This window comes from Oncorhynchus mykiss, chromosome Y (genome assembly GCF_013265735.2).
Source record: "Oncorhynchus mykiss isolate Arlee chromosome Y, USDA_OmykA_1.1, whole genome shotgun sequence".
NCBI lineage: Eukaryota > Metazoa > Chordata > Actinopteri > Salmoniformes > Salmonidae > Oncorhynchus > Oncorhynchus mykiss.
This window is the reverse complement of record NC_048593.1, coordinates 1,634,813-1,647,568: the sequence shown is the minus strand read 5'-3', so window position 1 is coordinate 1,647,568 and position 12,756 is coordinate 1,634,813.

The following is a 12,756-nucleotide window of genomic DNA, read 5'->3' as shown; positions in this document are numbered from 1 at the left end:
ACTCTCCACCGACGTGCTACCAATGGAAACCCCCATACACCTCCCTGAACACTCCTCTGACCACCCCTGGAGAACCCCATGTCTCCATGACATCCTAGGATTGTTACTAGCCAGCCAGGGAACCCCCTGCACCACTGGAAACGCAGGTGAATCAATAATGAAGAGACTAATCCGCTCCTTATGATTCCCCTGTGTTACCATGCCCAATGGAACCGTGGCCTCCCTGACCAACCCTGACCCTAATGGCCGGCTATCTAGGGAGTGCACGGGGAAGGGGGATCTATGGATGGATCTATCGGCACTAGCGGAATAACTAGCTTGATGGCGAGTCCACGATCCATGACGTTCCCAGCTGCGCCTGAATTGACAGTGCGCCTTATGCTGAAAAGAAGGAGAAAAGTCAAGAAACAAAATCAATACAAACATGGGACCAACAGGGGGTTCTGGGTGAGGTTGGTGCTGACTCACCTGGGGTTACCGAGAAGTGTTCCGCCTGCCCTCTCGACTCCCAGACAGGCTCCCTCAGCACCGATCGGCCGTGTGTCCTCTCCGACCACAGCTGGTGCAGGAGGAGCCTCCTCCTCCGGTACCCCTCGGCACAACCCCCCTAACTCCATAGGAATGGGAGCGGGAGTGCTAGGTGGTGGAACAGACAGGACCCTCTCCGAACGCCCGCGGGCAGCCAGCAGATTGTCCAGCCGGATAGACATTAGTCTATTAGTTTGTCAAGGGAGAGAGCGGCGTCCCGACATGCTAGCTCCCTGCGGAGGTCCTCCTGGAGACTACACCGGTAGTGGTCTATCAGGGCCCTGTGGTTCCACCCGGCCAAGTTCAGGAAATCCTGCTCGCTCCTCTTCTCCTGCCTAAGATAGAAATCACCCGACTGTTCCATGTAGTGCTCCTTTGCCGAGTCTGGACAATTCCAGACCGCGTTGGCCCACTCCAGAGCACGACCCGTCAGGCAGGAGATGAGGACACTCACACTCTCCTCCCCCGAGGGATTTGGCCTCACGGTAGCCAGGTACAGTTCAAGTTGGAGCAAAAACCCCTTGGCACCCAGCCGCCGCTCCATCATACGTCCTCAGGAGCGCAAGACGGAGAGCGCCGGAGCCGGATGCGGAGGGAGGGAAAGGTGGATTCGTCGGAGGAACCGGAGGTGAAGAGAGGAGGCCACTCCTCTCACATCGGTCCATTCTCTCCATCATCTGATCCATCGCCGATCCTATCCTATGGAGGACGGTGGTATGATGGAGGACACGTTCCTCCATCGATGGAAGGGGGTTGGCAGCTGCTCCTGTTGACTCAATTACAGGGTGCGGGATTCTGTAATGGACTGGGTGTAGTGGGTGAGAAGTCAAGCGCAGGAAGCAGAGAGTTCAGGGTAGCGCTATATTTTCTGCACAAAAACGGCGAACATACACCAACCCCACGACAGCACAGGGCGCACAACAAAACAAATGCCCCAAACACGGGGACTTAAACTGTCCAGGCAAACCCAATGAAAGGGGAAACACGTAACCCACAGACGTGCACACACGATACCCAAAACAATCCTGCACAAAGAGCAGGCGGGCCTACTGGTAAATAAAGCCGGACTAATCAGCCTAAAACACCAACAGGTGAAACCAATAAACAGAAAGGGGAAAAAAGGATCAGTGGCAGCTAGTAGGCCGGTGACGAGGACCGCCGAGCGCCACCCGAACAGGAAGGGGAGCCACCTTCGGTAGGACTCGTGACAATAAGGGGCTTTGATGACAAAACGGATGGCACTGTGATAGACTGCATCCAATTTGCTGAGTAGAGTGTTGGAGGCTATTTTGTAAATGACATCGCCAAAGTCAAGGATCGGTAGGATAGTCAGTTTTACGAGGGTCTGTTTGGTAGCATGATTGAAGGGTGCTTTGTTGCGAAATAGGGAAGCCGATTCTAGATTTAATTTTGGATTGGAGATGCTTAATGTGAGTCTGGAAGGAGAGTTTATAGTCTAAACAGACACCTAGGAATTTGTAATTGTCCACATATTCTAAGTCAGAACCGTCCAGAGTAGTGATGCTGGATAGGCGGGCAGGTGCGGGCAGCGATCGGTTGAAGAGCATGCATTTAGTTTTACTTGCATTTAAGAGCAGTTGGAGGCCACGGAAGGAGAGTTGTATGGCATTGAAGCTCGTCTGGAGGTTAGTTAACACAGTGTCCAAAGAAGGGCCAGAATAATACAGAATGGTGTCGTCAGTGTAGAGGTGGACCAGAGAATCACCAGCAGCAAGAGCGACATCATTGATGTATACAGAGAAAAGAGTCGGCTCAAGAATTTAACCCTGTGGCACCCCCATAGAGTCTGCCAGATGTCCGGACAACAGGCCCTCCGATTTGACACACTGAACTCTATCTGAGAAGTAGTTGGTGAACCAGGTGAGGCAGTCACTGGCGAAACCAAGGCTGTTGAATCTGCCGATAAGAATGTGTTGATTGACAGAGTCGAAAGCCTTGGCCAGGTCGATGAATACGGCTGCACAGTATTTTCTTTTATCGATGGCGGTTATGATATCGTTTAGGACCTTGAGTATGTCTGAGGTGCACCCATGACCAGTTCGGAAATCAGATTGCATTGCGGAGAAGGTACGGTGGGATTCGAAATGGTCGGTGATCTGTTTGTTCACTTGGCTTTCATAGACCTTAGAAAAGGCAGGGTAGGATAGATATAGTTCTTTAACAGTTTGGGTCTAGAGTGTCTCCCCCTTTGAAGAGGGGGATGAGGGGGCAGCTTTCCAATCTTTGGGGAACTCAGACAATACAAAAGAGAGGTTGAACAGGCTAGTAATAGGGGTTGCAACACTTGTGGTGTATATTTTTAGGAAGATAGGATCCTGATTGTCTAGCCCAGCTGATTTGTAGGGGTCCAGATTTTGCAACTCTTTCAGAACATCAGCTATCTGGAATTGGGTGAAGGAGGAATGGGGAGTTTTGGGCAAGTTGCTGTGGGGAGTGCAGGGCTGTTGACCGGGGTAGGGGTAGTCAGGTGGAAAGCATGGCCAGCTATAGAAAAATGCTTATTCAAATTCTCAATTATAGTGGATTTATCGGTGGTGACATTGTTTCCTAGCCTCAGTGCAGTGGGCAGCTGGGAGGAGGTGCTCTTATTCCCCATGGACTTTACAGTGTCCCAGAACTTTTTGGAGTTTGTGCTACAGGCTGCAATTTTTTTGCTTTCCTAACTGCCTGTATCTTCCATAAGTCTGCAAATGCGATGATGCATGGAACGCTTTATTATAAAAGTGTATTTTTATGGTGAAAATGTGCTCCCGCAAACTTGAATCTCACATGCTGCCTATGCATAGCCTAGTGATTTTGCTGTTGGTTACTCGTCTTGCTGGCTGTGGAAAATTCAATGTGGAGAGTTTTTCTTCAAAGTGTGTGGTAATGACACGCCATTGCATCCTCGACTTGCATCTTCTGTTAATATGAATTACCTTCATCTAAATGGGATTTCTGTCATTCTGAGCACCATGAGTGGACGTCCTAATCAGGTTAAGCACCTAATGCCTGTGGGTTCGGTATATTACTCAAATGTCGGTCAATTAAAATCCTGCTGTGTCCGGCGCCACATTTTCATAACAGAAACCCTGTCCTGTGTATATAGCCATTACTCACTGTGTATTTATTCCTCCTGTTATTATTTCTCTTTTTTTTCTCTCTGCATTGTTTACCAAGCATGTGACAAATAACATTTGATTTGATTTTGACAGCATCTACTGTGTCCACATTTCCAATTGTGCACAGACATCATTTCAACATCTAGTTTTGATTTGCATTTGGTGTAGTTTTCAACAGAAATCAACAAAATATTTCACCATGTCTTAGTATTTAGATAAAGAATTGGGTGAAAAAAATCTGAAATTCCCTTACATGACTTTTTCCTAATCCAATCAGTTTTCCACATTAATTCAACTTCATCACATCACATTTTTTTGTTGAAATTATGTGTTGATTCAACCAGTTTTTGCCCATTGGGTTGTGACCAGATTTTCTTATGCCTCCATATTATATGAATTTATAGGCACTAAAATACTACCCTCATTCTATGAATAAATGATTATTACTTTGGATTGCCTATTGTGTCCTCTTTTCAGGGGTGAAAGTAGAATTGTTTACCTGTGTAAGGCTATAGAATACATTTTAAAGGCCTACTAATAGATTAAAGAGATCTCACATGTCCTTAATTCAGGGATGGGCAACTGGCGGCCTGGGGCCTATCAGGGTCGAATTACTGGTGGGCCCCCATTTATTTTGTTAGTCAGTCTCACTCAGATATCATATTAAAACCTGCAAACATTTCTCACCACCCTATGGCAAAATGCTTGCAGATCCACAATAAACTGTAGCCCCTCATGATGAGTTCATGTTTAGTGTGGCCCCCACCCCCTTCAAAGTTTCCCATCCCTGTCTTAATTGAAATGTCACACTTTGTCAAGGAAAAATATTTGTCGTGACCTCAATTATAAACAGAGACATTTTTATTATATACAGGTAAACACCCATAGCATGTCAGTCCTCCTAACCATTTCTCTCCCCCAGGAATGTCATTTTCAGAAAGCGTGCGTTCGGATTGTTTGAAAAGATGCAGGTGGTGTGGAAAATGTGTAGGTGGGAGCACCAAAGTTCAAAGAGAGTCTACCTCTTAGGAACGCACACGAATTCCTCTTTCCGTGTAATTAAACTTCCCAGTCAATTTGAACTCTGTCATTATAGTTAATTAAATCATTACTCAGATATCAGAGATTAAAAAAGGGCCAGGGACGAATTCAGAATTTAAAAGCTGGATAGCTAAGCCTACTGTCGCCAGGATACTGGCCGGGGATAAGTGCTATGAAACGTTTCGGCATCCATTGAGGAGCAGGACTTGAACCCGCAACTCCATAGTGTTATGAAGCACTGTGCCATAAAAGCAGTGCAGCATTAGCTAAAATGTCATTGGAAAAGCCTTGGTTGACAATGAGAGAAATAAAGAGAGCGAAAGAGAGGTTTCTATTTCCTTCCTGGATTGTCCCGTTTATCATCAGCGGCCCAGACAGAAATATACAAATGTAAGATGTTAATTTGAGACAGTTTGCTACAGCAGGAAATTAATACTGCAGCTCCAGGACATGTGAATTAATATGTGAATTATAATTAATGGACATTTTTCCTAAAGGAAAATCTGAAATTTCGAAGTGGAAATGACAAACTTCAGAAGCATTTTTAACCACTACAAGTTGAGCATTTCCTGGATTGCAGGAAATGTCACCTGTAACAGGGTGATCAAAGTAAGATCCTACATCTGTAAAATATATAGATACATATGTCCTCCACATCATAACACTAACAATTGTACAATCCTCCCAATGCCAATGTCCAATGATGTCAGTGCTAATAGACTGGTGTTTACCAGAAATGTCAAACTTGTCAACAAAACGCTCTCCAATTTACTGTTCGCTTTTCATGGTGACAGTTTCTCCTGCCATGAAGGGCACTTAAATCCTTATATGCACTGTTCTTAGACTTCTAAAATGTATCCATAACCTTTACAACAACCTGACCTAGAAAAAATATTATTTGGTGTCAGTTTCTGTTGTAGCCTCATTTGCTCAGTTTTAACACAAGGCAGATGTGTCCATGTCAACTCCTGGATAATGTCCATGGTGCTACTGTTGGCAAGAAGGACTCTTTATCATCCTTTTATGAGAAATATTCCCGTGCATGAAAGGAGTTTGTCACATTTAAGTGGAATGCAATTCAGTTGTACAACTGACTAGGTATTATATACAGGTAAACACCCATAGCATGTCAGTCCTCCTAACCATTTCTCTCCCCCGGGCATGTAATTTTCAGAAAGCTTGCGTTCGGATTGTTTGAAAAGATGCAGGTGGTGTGGAAACTTTGTAGGTGGGAGCGCCAAACTTCAAAGAGAGTTTCCCTTTCTTCTCTGCTGTTTGGCTCTGGATCTGTCTGTACCCTGGTTAAACCAGACTGAATGCTTTGCTCAAGTGAAGTAAAACAATGGTGAGCGCAGCGTTGTGAGATCCAGGCTACTTGATCTCATCCAGGTGAGAGATTCCTACAGAACAGAGTTATGTGCGTGGGTCCACAGTGTCTGACGCGGTGTGTGTGTCTCCACGTCTTTGCCAAAATAGGGGCTGGTGTTGTATAATACGCAACAGATTTCTCCTGCACCCATCTTTTAATAGACCAACGTCAAGGGAATCATAAGCAGTGTATTGACTGACTGACACACTAGAAACTGTAACAGCCACACTCAAGGTACTAAAGGATATCATAACCGCCATCGATAAAAGACAGTACTGTGCAGCCGTCTTCATCGACCTTGCCAAGGCTTTCGACTCTGTCAATCACCATATTCTTATCGGCAGACTCAGTAGCCTCGGTTTTTCGGATGACTGCCTTGCCTGGTTCACCAATTACTTTGCAGACAGAGTTCAGTGTGTCAAATCGGAGGGCATGCTGTCCGGTCCTCTGGCAGTCTCTATGGGGGTGCCACAGGGTTCAATTCTCGGGCCGACTCTTTTCTCTGTATACATCAATGATGTTGCTCTTGCTGCGGGCGATTCCCCGATCCACCTCTACGCAGACGACACCATTCTATATACTTTCGGCCCGTCATTGGACACTGTGCTATCTAACCTCCAAACAAGCTTCAATGCCATACAACACTCCTTCCGTGGCCTCCGACTGCTCTTAAACGCTAGTAAAACCAAATGCATGCTTTTCAACCGATCGCTGCCTGCACCCGCATGCCCGCCTAGCATCACCACCCTGGATGGTTCCGACCTAGAATATGTGGACATCTATAAGTACCTAGGTGTCTGGCTAGACTGCAAACTCTCCTTCCAGACTCATATCAAACATCTCCAATCGAAAATCAAATCAAGAGTCGGCTTTCTATTCCGCAACAAAGCCTCCTTCACTCACGCCGCCAAGCTTACCCTAGTAAAACTGACTATCCTACCGATCCTCGACTTCGGCGATGTCATCTACAAAATGGCTTCCAACACTCTACTCAGCAAACTGGATGCAGTCTATCACAGTGCCATCCGTTTTGTCACTAAAGCACCTTATACCACCCACCACTGCGACTTGTATGCTCTAGTCGGCTGGCCCTCGCTACATATTCATCGCCAGACCCACTGGCTCCAGGTCATCTACAAGTCCATGCTAGGTAAAGCTCCGCCTTATCTCAGCTCACTGGTCACGATGGCAACACCCATCCGTAGCACGCGCTCCAGCAGGTGTATCTCACTGATCATCCCTAAAGCCAACACCTCATTTGGCACGCCTTTCGTTCCAGTACTCTGCTGCCTGTGACTGGAACGAATTGCAAAAATCGCTGAAGTTGGAGACTTTTATCTCCCTCACCAACTTCAAACATCAGCTATCTGAGCAGCTAACCGATCGCTGCAGCTGTACATAGTCTATTGGTAAATAGCCCACCCATTTTCACCTACCTCATCCCCATACTGTTTTTATTTATTTATTTTTCTGCTCTTTTGCACACCAATATCTCTACCTGTACATGACCATCTGATCATTTATCACTCCAGTGTTAATCTGCAAAATTGTAATTATTCGCCTACCTCATGCCTTTTGCACACATTGTATATAGACTCCCCCTTTGTTTTCTACTGTGTTATTGACTTGTTAATTGTTTACTCCATGTGTAACTCTGTGTTGTCTGCTCATACTGCTATGCTTTATCTTGGCCAGGTCGCAGTTGCAAATGAGAACTTGTTCTCAACTAGCCTACCTGGTTAAATAAAGGTGAAATAAAAAATAAAAAAAATAATCAAGCTATTTTAGTAAGAAATCTAGAATAAGCTTGTACTACATCTTTAAGCCAAGACACTGACAGTATTTCAATGTTAGATGTAATGTAGACTGATACATTATGATCAGGGCCCAGAGTAATTCACTTGAGTAGGGCCAAAAGTAATTCAGAACTCCAGGTTCTAGTATCTTTTCCTTGTCAGGTCACTTAGTCCGAAAAAAATACTGGGTTGTTTATGAGAGTACCAAGAAAGTCTTTCCAAATCCCTTCTATAAGACAAAATAAACAAACAAATAGTCAAAAGGATACAGATGTGAAATAATAAATACTGTACAATGAATATAATGTTGATCATTTTAATGGTTCATAAACCCAAACAGTTCCCCTTATCTCACTCACATTCCCACAAGGAGTATTAGCCAACAGTTGTGTTTATGTTAATCTGAGTGATTGTAAATCTAAGCGTTGGCGGAAGCGCTATAGGTCTGGGGGTGTGTCATAAATATTTTCTATATTTTCACAGAGTGCAAGAGCTGGCAGTGGAGTGAAAGGGTTTGGTTTTGATGAATAAAGTTGTAGGTGTGAGGAGGCCTTGGCCAGTCACTGGCCAATCAAGCAGTTCCATGGCTTAATACTGCATGTGTTTGTCTCAAATTCTGTAGATTATTGACGGTCTTTGAGTTGTCATCAACTCCCATTTGGCTGGGGGCACTAATTATATCGTCCGATCCTAGTCTATTGTGGATTGATACTGCAGTTTATTAAATAGCAATGGCTACATTAACGTGTGACAGTAAAAGTAAAAACAAACATCCAGTGTTTGTTCATTATGTGTTGACAGTCAACATTATGTTGTAATTGGTTTCAACGAGTATAGTCCTTCAAGCATCCCACTTCTTTGGAGGAGGTCGGAGGAGGTCGTCTTTGGTAACGGGACAAGAGGGGCTCTTTGGAAATGGGATGGATACAAGTCGAATGGAGTGTGCACCAAAGATACGCCTATGTGAATTGAGAATATTGCAAAAGCATGTCGGCAAAAGCCTCGCGAGTATACCATTTAGGAACCTTTTATGGATAGACTACTTGGCTAATACATGGCCAGGATAAGAAAGACATCAGTCGCATTGCTGTTGAACCAGCTTTGGTTATGGTAGTGTGAGGGCAGCCTACTGTTGGAGTCGACATTTTGAACATTGAGATATTAAATAAATGATAGGAAAGAAGCATAGAATCAAAGGAGAAAGAGGCTGGGCCTCAGTAGAAAGACAGATAGCTGTGGAATGTGTTGGGGGACGTGAGCAAAGCGCGGTGTTGATACAGGAAAGACAGATGGATTAGAGGAAGGAGGAGTTGAGGTCAGGAGGTGAGGACAGATTCCCTTAAGGGAGTAATAAAGGTTTGCTATCCTGTTACCCTCTTTACTCTCTTCCTGTAGGACCATAAAATGTAAGGATTGGAGAGAAAGAAGGAGTGTCTTAAGTGGGATATAAATATCTGGGTGTCTGAATACAGCTGTACAGAAACTTTGGGAAGAATTAAACTTGGTTAAAGCTTCTCTAGTGTCCGTGAGATTTATTTACTCTGAAAAATAAGAACCTAACACTACAAAGGGCTTGGTTTTTTTAACAAACTAAATGGAAAATAGTAACAGGAAAATAGTGTCACCGGATGATCTCATCTCTCATTCCATGATGGGCATATAGACTACATGGAGGGGTTTTACAGACATCCAAAATAATAGCAGGAGCTGGCTAAAATAATATAATAGCCTACATAGATAAAAAAGGAGATGGTCCGCTCACTGTTTTGCTGCTGCCAAACGTGATCTTTTAATAAAGCTTTGGTGATTAAGATTTATTTCAAAGTGGTCTCACAAACCAAACTGTTTATTGATAATCCCCACTGGGCACAGACATCCGTTTAAGGTCTAGTTAGTTTTGAGTTGTCAACTAACATGAATTGAATTTGAAAAAAGTTGGGTACATTTTTCTTTCGACAAAATGCCCTTACTTTGATGACTTTTTGCAAATCCAATCAGTTTTCCATGTTGATTCATTGTCATCACATTGATTTTTTGGGATGAAATAAGGCGGAAACAATGTTGATTAAACCAGTTTTTGCCCAGTGGGTATTGACATTGGCATCTAGCCGATCTAGGGTGTAAAAAAATAAAGTAATGAACCCTTATTTTACCAGGTAAATTGACTGAGAACACATTCTTATTTAAAGCAACAACCTGGTGAAAAGTTACAGGGGAGATAAATGATTATTGTAAGTTGGGGTTGATTAGGCAGCCATGATGGTATGAGGGCCAGATGGGGAATTTAGCCAGGACACCTAGGTTAACCCCCCAGGGTCTTTAGTCAGGATATCCATTTAACATCCCATCTGAAAGACAGCACCTTACACAGGGCAATGTCCCCAATCACTACCCTGGGATAGTTAAAGTATTTCAGACCAGAGGAAAGAGTGCCTCCTACTGGCCCTCCAACACCACTTCCAGCAGCATCTGGTCTCAACATCCAGGGACTGACCAGGACCAACCCTGCTTAAGTTCAGAGGCAAGCCAGCAGTGGGGTGCAGGCTGGTATGCTGCAGGCACAGTCAAAAGTTGCAAAAGAGAGGTTCTATTAGGCAAATTCAGGTGTGTTTATGCCCGTTTCATTCGATTCCGTTCAATAATTTTTTTCAACATAATTGGCGAAATGAACACCCCTGATCACACGCAAACACAGTTCATGTTCACAGCAGTCATATACAAACAGATATTCTTTCTCATGTAGAACTCCTTCTCACGTCTACGTGCTCTCCTTCTCTCACATTTTCCCTTTGTGGATTTCAGTGAGCAACACATCAGCTTTCTTTGACCAGGCAAAAAAACCTTTCCAAGCCAAACCTTCATATCATAACCGCTACACACAGCCTACCTACATCATCGTAGCTACTAGAACTAACGAGTTAGTAAACCCACTACAATCATGCAGTACAGTGTAGGCAGCAAGTAGTTTAGCAGTTACACCGGCAGGCCCCAATGGCAATAAATTAATAAAACCAAAAGCTTGAGTTGGAAGAGTTCCAGTGTTAGATAGCCATAGCCAGCTAGCTAACATAGCATCCCTCTAGGCTCAATTAGCTAGCTGCATTCACTTCATAAATGAAAGTTAAAAGAAAATATAACGAAATATAGCTCTCTCTCGAAACAAATTTGTTCAAAACTGTTAAACCATCGTCGTTCACTTTCTTTGAGTCAACTACTCACCACATTTTATGAACTGCAGTGGTAGCTAACTGTATCTTATGCTTTCAGAACTAGATTAATTCTCTGATCCTTTGATTGGGTAGACAACATGTCAGTTCATGCTGCAAGAGCTCTGATAACATCCGGAGGACGTCCTCCAACGTTTCATAATTACTGTGTAAGTATATTGAAGGGAGTAAGAACCATGACCCTCCTAGGTTTTGTATTGAAGTCAATGTATCCAGAGGAGGACAGAAAATAGCTGTCCTCCGGCTACACCATGGTGCTACCCTACAGAGTGCTGTTGAGGCTACTATAGACCTTCATTGCAAACCCATGTTTTAATGAATTATTTGGTGACAATATATTTCGTTTAGTTTGATCTGTTTCATTTTTTTATTATTTTTTTTACATAGCATGACTCCAAAAATGTACCTCGACATTATGATTATTCTATCAACAATTGCGCAAGAAATCGTTTCCACCACAACTTGTCACATAATTCATTTTACAGACACAAAAAGTTCCACCTTGTAAAATGAACAAATTGTCTGTCAACATTTCTGATATTGAACCTGCAAGATTTTCTTTGTAGAGTGGAAACGTGGCCAGACAGGAATTTATGCCTCTGCTACATCAGTAATGTGAAAGCAGAGGTCTGGCCCCGAGACCATCCTAGCTGGAATACAGCTTTATTGAAGTAAAATTGTATGCCCCGCTTCAGCTCTTTAAAAGTATTTTTGTGGTTGTGGGAGAAGTGTTCTGATATTATATTTGAAAAGCAGAGAAGTAGACTAAGATTTCATACACTCCAAGTTTTTGTCTAACTTGTTGGGAAAGTGGTCGAAATGTCTGTTTTTAAAAGTTACTAAAACAGCTGTTTTTGATTGATAGAAGATAATTCTGTTCTGATTTCAGATTTGAGAAGCAGAGAAGTATATCAAGATTTCATACCCTCTATGTGTTTGTCTAAGTTGTTGGGAAAGTAGCTGATTTACGTCAAAAGTTAGTGTTTACAGTGAATAGAATGTTGGAAGTCACATCTTCAGAATGGGATTTTTTTAATAATGGGAGGTTTAGAATGTTGAAGAAATATGAATAGTATGAAGTTTAATGAAGTTTAATAAAAGTTCAATCGTTTAAAAAGTAGAAATGATTTCTGAAAGTGTATGTAAGCACAATATTTCTCGATCAGTTTGCATTTTTTAAAGTTTGGAATTTCTATCTTAAAACGGCGTAAGAGGAGTAGCCTTGTAAAGAATAATGAAGTGTATAAATAAGTGGCACTTTCACAAGCCACACTAAAGATGTAATGTTTTGATGTAGGACGTGTATAGAGTCCAGGAAGACAAAATGATGGGATCAGGATAAATTGACTGTATTTTATTAGATTTTCTTGTATCTTTTATTTTGATTTATTTACTTATTCTATGCTATGTGATGCATAGGGATTAATGTTGTTTTGTCTGAATTCCATCGGGGACCACGTTGAAAATAAGTGGAATACTTTTAACGTGGTATCCCCTGGGTTGTACTCAGTGCATTTTTTGCATCCATTAAACAAGGGCAGGATATGGCATCTATAGGATATTGGTACAAATTAGACTCAGGTTGCCAGTTCACTCTAGTCCAGAACAGATTTCCCGTCAAACTCAGTATTTGAACTGCCGACCCTCCGGTTCTGGACCGCCTCTCTAACCTT